This window comes from Saccopteryx bilineata, chromosome 4 (assembly GCF_036850765.1).
Source record: "Saccopteryx bilineata isolate mSacBil1 chromosome 4, mSacBil1_pri_phased_curated, whole genome shotgun sequence".
NCBI classification, from domain to species: domain Eukaryota; kingdom Metazoa; phylum Chordata; class Mammalia; order Chiroptera; family Emballonuridae; genus Saccopteryx; species Saccopteryx bilineata.
This window is the reverse complement of record NC_089493.1, coordinates 240,051,507-240,057,555: the sequence shown is the minus strand read 5'-3', so window position 1 is coordinate 240,057,555 and position 6,049 is coordinate 240,051,507.

Genomic DNA, 6,049 nt, shown 5'->3' with positions numbered 1-6,049 from the left:
GGGCCTGGACTTTTATTTTTGGGGAGATTTTTAATAATTTTTTCTATTTCCTCCTTGCTGATTGGTCTGTTTAGGCTTTCTGCTTCTTCATGACTCAGTCTAGGAAGGTTGTATTGTTCTAGGAATTTATCCATTTCTTCTAGATTGTTGTATTTGGTGGCATATAGTTTTTCATAGTATTGTACAATAATTCTTTGTATATCTAAGATGTCTGTGGTGATTTCTTCTCTTTCATTTTGGATTTTATTCATTTGAGTCCTATGCCTTTTTTCCTTGGTGAGTCTTGCCAAGGGTTTGTCAATTTTGTTGATCTTTTCAAAGAACCAGCTCCTTGTTTTATTGATTTTTTCTATAGTTTTTCTGTTCTCTATTTTGTTTATTTCTGCTCTGATTTTTATTATCTCTTTTCCTTGGCTGGTTTTGGGTTGTCTTTGTTCTTCTTTTTCTAGTTCCTTAAGGTGTGAAGTTAAGTGGTTTACTTGGGCTCTCTCTTGTTTGTTCATATAGGCCTGAAGTGATATGAACTTTCCTTTTATTACAGCTTTTTCTGCATCCCATAGATTCTGATATGTCATATTGTCATTTTCATTTGTCTGTATATATCTTTTGATCTCTGCGCTTATTTTCTCTTTGACCCATTAATTTTTTAGAAGTATGTTGTTTAGTTTCCACATTTTTGTGGGGTTTTCCCCCTCTTTTTTGCAGTTGAATTCTAGTTTCAAAGTTTTATGATCAGAGAATATGCTTGGTACAATTTCAATTTTTCTAAATTTGCTCATATTGTCTTTGTGGCCCAACATATGGTCAATTCTTGAGAATGTTCCATGTACACTAGAGAAAAATGTATACTCTGCTGCTTTGGAATGAAGTGTCCTGTAGATGTCTATCATATCCAGGTGTTCTAGTATTTCATTTAAGGCCACTATATCTTTATTGATTCTCTGTTTGGATGATCGATCTAGAGCCATCAGCGGTGTATTGAGGTCTCCAAGTATGATTGTATTTTTGTCAGTTTTTGTTTTAAGTTCAATAAGTAGCTGTCTTATATATTTTGGTGCTCCTTGGTTTGGTGCATATATATTAAGGATTGTTATGTCTTCTTGATTCAGTGTCCCCTTAATCATTATGAAATGGCCATTTTTGTCTCTGAGTACTTTTTCTGTCTTGTAGTCAGCATTATTAGATATGAGTATTGCTACACCTGCTTTTTTTGGGTGTTGTTTGCTTGGAGTATTGTTTTCCAGCCTTTCACTCTGAATTTGTTTTTATCCTTGTTGCTTAGATGTGTTTCTTGAAGGCAGCATACAGTTGGATTTTCTTTTTTAATCCATTCTGCTACTCTGTGTCTTTTTATTGGTAAATTTAATCCATTTACATTTAGTGTAATTATTGACACTTGTGGGTTCCCTATTGCCATTTTATAAATTGCTTTCTGTTAGTTTTGTATCTTGTTTGATTCTTCTCTTGTTTTTCTATCATTTGTTTTTGTTTGTTTGTGTTCCATACTTCTTTCCTCTGTTGCTACCTTTTTTAAGTCAAGTGTTTTTGTGGTGGTTTTTTCAAGGGTGGTTACCATTAAGTAATGAAAAGGGTACCTACCATATTCATTGTAGTACCCTATCTTATGAGTATTTCTGTGCTTCATCGTCCTTTGCTACTGTTAATCACCATCCTCTCCCCCCTTTTTTTCTTTTGTTGTCATAGTATAAATTTGGTTTTATTGTGTTCTTGGTGGAGCTGTTACTTGTGGTTTTGTTTTGTTTTGTTCTTTGAATCTGGTTGGAAAATTCCCTTTAGTATTTCCTGTAGTGGGGGCTTTCTGATGATAAATTCTCTCATCTTTTCTGTATTTGTGAATGTTTTTATATTTCCTTCGTACTTGAAGGATAGCTTTAATGGGTATAGTATTCTTGGCTGAAAGTTCCTCTCTTTCAGGGCTTTAAATATTGGGGTCCACTCTCTTCTAGCTTGTAGAGTTTCTGCTGAGAAATCTGATGATAATCTAATAGACCTTCCTTTATATGTTGTATTCTTCTTTTCTTTGGCTGCCTTGAGAATTTTTCCTTTGTCATTGGTTTGTGTCATCTTCATTATGATGTGCCTTGGAGTGGGATAGTGGGGGTTAAGAAAACTCGATGTTCTGTTTGCTTCTTGAATTTGAGGCTTTAGTTCTTTCCACAGGCTTGGGAAGTTCTCATCTATTATTTGTTTGAGTATATTCTCCATTCCATTTTCTTTCTCTTCTCCCTCTGATATACCTATTATTCTTATGTTATTCTTTCTGATGGAGTCAGACAATTCCTGTAGAGCTTTCTCGTTTTTTGTTATTTTTGAGTCTCTTTCTTCTTCTCTCTGTTGTGCCTCAAGTTGCTTGTCTTCTATTTCACTAATCCTATCTTCTATCTGGGCTGTTCTATTAGCTAAGCTTGTTACCTCGTTTTTCAGCTCGTGAATTGAGTTTTTCATTTCTGTTTGATTTGTTTTTATAGTTTCAATATCCTTGGTAATATATTCTTTGTGATCGTTGAGTTGTTTTCTGAGTTCCCTAAATTGCCTTTCTGTGTTTTCTTGTATATCTCTGAGTATTTTTAGGATTTCTATTTTAAATTCTGTCATTTAGTTCCAAGGTTTCCAATATGTTAAATCTTTTCTCCATAGGTTTTTCCACATCTGTTTGTGTTACCTCTCTATCTTTTGTATCCACAATATTCGATTTCCTTTTTTTTATTGGCATCTGCGGATGGTCTTGTTGATAGCACTAATTAGAATTAATAAAGAATAAAAAGTAAAAAAAAAAGTAAAAAAGAAAAACACTCCACAAAAAAAAAACAGTAATAATTTATTATTTCCTTCTTTTTTATTTCTTGTCTTCCCCTCCTCTCCCCTCCTTAGGGAAATATCGTGATGACCTGTGAATTATATTATGCTAAATGGAACAAAAACTGCCTATAACGGAGGGCCTGATTGGGGGTGAAGAGTTCAAGGGGCAAAAAAGGGAGTAGGGACCTACTAAATGCAAAAAAAAAGGCGAAAATCTTAGACAAGTATAAAAGGATTTGCTTGTAAGTGATGTTTGACTAAGAGATATAATGAGAGAGATAAGAGGGAAACAGAAAAAAGGTACAAAAAATAATAATTAAAGAAGAAAAAATAAATAAAAATAATAAGTAAAAATCTGTTGTGTTAAGTGGAGCAAAAACTAAATACAATGGAGACCTTGGGTTGGGAGGAATGCTAATGAGTTAAAAAGCAAAGTAAAGGCCCTGGCCGGTTGGCTCAGCGGTAGAGCGTCGGCCTGGCGTGCGGGGGACCCGGGTTCGGTTCCTGGCCTGGGCACATAGGAGAAGCACCCATTTGTTTCTCCACTCCCCCCTCCTTCCTCTCTGTCTCTCTCTTCCTCTCCCGCAGCCAAGGCTCCATTGGAGCAAAAATGATGGCCCGGGCGCTGGGGATGGCTCCTTGGCCTCTGCCCCAGGCGCTAGAGTGGCTCTGGTCTCAAAAGAGCGACCCCCCGGAGGGGCAGAGCATCTCCCCCTGGTGGGCAGAGCATCGCCCCTGGTGGGCATGCCGGGTGGATCCCGGTCGGGTGCATGCGGGAGTCTGTCTGACTGTCTCTCCCCATTTCCAGCTTCAGAAAAATACAAAAAAAAAGCAAAGTAAAAAGTACCCAAAATGCCACAAAAACATACAAACAAAAGAAAACCAAAAACAAAAGCAAAAAAAAAAAACAAACCAAAAAAACCTTGAGTCCCAAATTAAATAATTTGTTCGTGATTGAGGATTGAATGGGAGGAAAAGTAAAAGGAGAAAAGAAGAAACAAATAGAAAGGAGAAAATAAGAAAAAGAGAAAAACAAAGGAAGAAAAAAAGGAAAAGAAAAAAAAAACAAAAGGGGAGAGAGTGAGAGTTAAGGATTTTGGAGTGTAACCCTAAAGGAGAGTAAGGATGAAGAAAAGAAATAGAATGTAACACTCATGGGTATTGTAGTTCAAGAAAAGGGAAGCATAAGATGGGCAGAGAATAAAAGGACCAAGGTGGAGGAAATAGAAGTAATAATAATAAAGGCAATAAGATAGAAGAAACAAACAACAACAACAAAAAATAGTGGAACAAGTTATAAAGTCTGTGGATTTTTCTTGATTTTGAGACGTTAACTTCTTCCTTTTTCTTTTCTCTCCCTCTTCCTGGTTGGTGACTCTGTACCCCAGGCTCTACCCCTGTTGTCATGCTTAGGTAGGGATTTGCAGTTGATGGGATTCTATGGCAATGTCATATAATTGGCTTTAGTCCTGTTGGTAGTCAAGGTTTGTTGGCATTTGCAGGGTCCAACAATGTGGGAGTTTGCTTTCCTGGAGTCTCTCTCCTAGTCTCCCCTTCCTGAATTAGCAGCCTGGTGATCCAGCTATGAGGCTGCCACTGCTTCTGCCTGGGGAGTAAGAGGCTCAAAGAGCTGGGAAATCCCCACTCTATCCCTACTCAGCTCAAGGCTCTGGGTAAGGCTCTGGCAGTCAGAGCCTCCAGCATAATCAGGCAGGGCTGGGAGTCAATTGTTGTCAAGGTGACTGTTCAGCGCCTAGCATTCAGTTGGACCACTCAACCCAGGCTTTCCACACTTTGTAGCCTGTTTTGTCTGGGAAGAAGAGGCACTAGTCGCTGCTTGCTGTATAGATCTTAACATCTGCCAAGTCCCTCTTGTTAGCGTATATCCCTGAATATGAAGGCTCTGTCAATCAGAAGTTGCCCCCGCCCCTTTAGCGAGAGGCACTAAAATCACGCCTCTTGTCTTGGATCCTGAACTGAGAGAGATCTTATCAATTAGAGCCCCATGGGTGCGCAGATTTCGTGGGTTAAGCTAATTTTAGTGATTGGATCTGCAGCTGTGCTCCAGAAAGTATTTCAAGCTGCCCGCGCGCCCCTCCCCCAACGCTTGATTGTTAGCTTGAATGGCTGGGTGAGGTACTCCGCCCAGGGAGAGAATCTCCGGAGTAGGGAAGATAGCTTTGGCGCCCTTCCCGCTTGCCTTGCCGCTGGCAGCTGGGGTGCACTGGGTGTGCGGGAGAATGGGTCACTCTGGGTGTGCGGGCGAGTGGGGTGCTCTGGGCGTGTGGGCTAGTGGGACGTTCAGGGCACGCAAGCGAATGGGGTGCTCTAGGCACGCTGGTGGCTGGGGACTCTCACTCGCAGTGCGCGGGCTGCTGGGGATGCTAGCGGTGCAAGGGAGCTCGCTCTGCGACCGACCAGACTGCGGCACGGGGTGCGTGCGCGGTTTCTCATGGCACGCCCACGGCTGCTCGCAGAGTGTGGGTGGGCAGTTACACGCGTGGGTTGACTCACCACAGGTGTACTCCCTCCTCGGCTTGAATGAATGTCTGTGCGATAGTTAGCTTCTTCCACATCCTCAGCTCCGACTCGTCTCTCAGATTCAAGTGATAACAGTCCTTTCGTTTTCAGTGTGTGTGGAACTCCGGAATGCTCCAAGGATAAATTTTTCTGTTTCTAGTTGATAAATTTGTTGAGATTTTGGGGAGATCTATCGGACGCGCTGCTCACGGCACCATTTCTGTGATGTCACCTCTGCTTTGAGTTTTAAATGAGGAAATATAAGGAAGTGCAGAGCATAGTATGTAACACTTGGTAAATACGCAGCAACTGTAGATTTCATCTTTCTCTTTGGACCTCTAAGCTTTCCATCCAGGTTTTTTTTTTGTTTTTTTTGTTTGTTTGTTTTTTTGTTTGTTTTTTTAGAGAGGAGAGAGAGACAGAGAGAGAGAGAAGGTGGGAGGAGCTGGAAGCATCAACTCCCATATGTGCCTTGACTAGGCAAGCCCAGGGTTTCGAACCGTCAACCTCAGCATTTCCAGGTCGACATTTTATCCACTGCGCCACCACAGGTCAGGCTCTCCATCCAGTTTTTATATTACTTCGGTAACCATTACTTCTACCTTTATTGATAATTTTATGTTTCTGCCTATCAAAATTCAGTATCACTTGAACTTGTCCTTGATCTCTTTTCTTTAATGGTTCATATTCCCATTTTATTCTAATTACA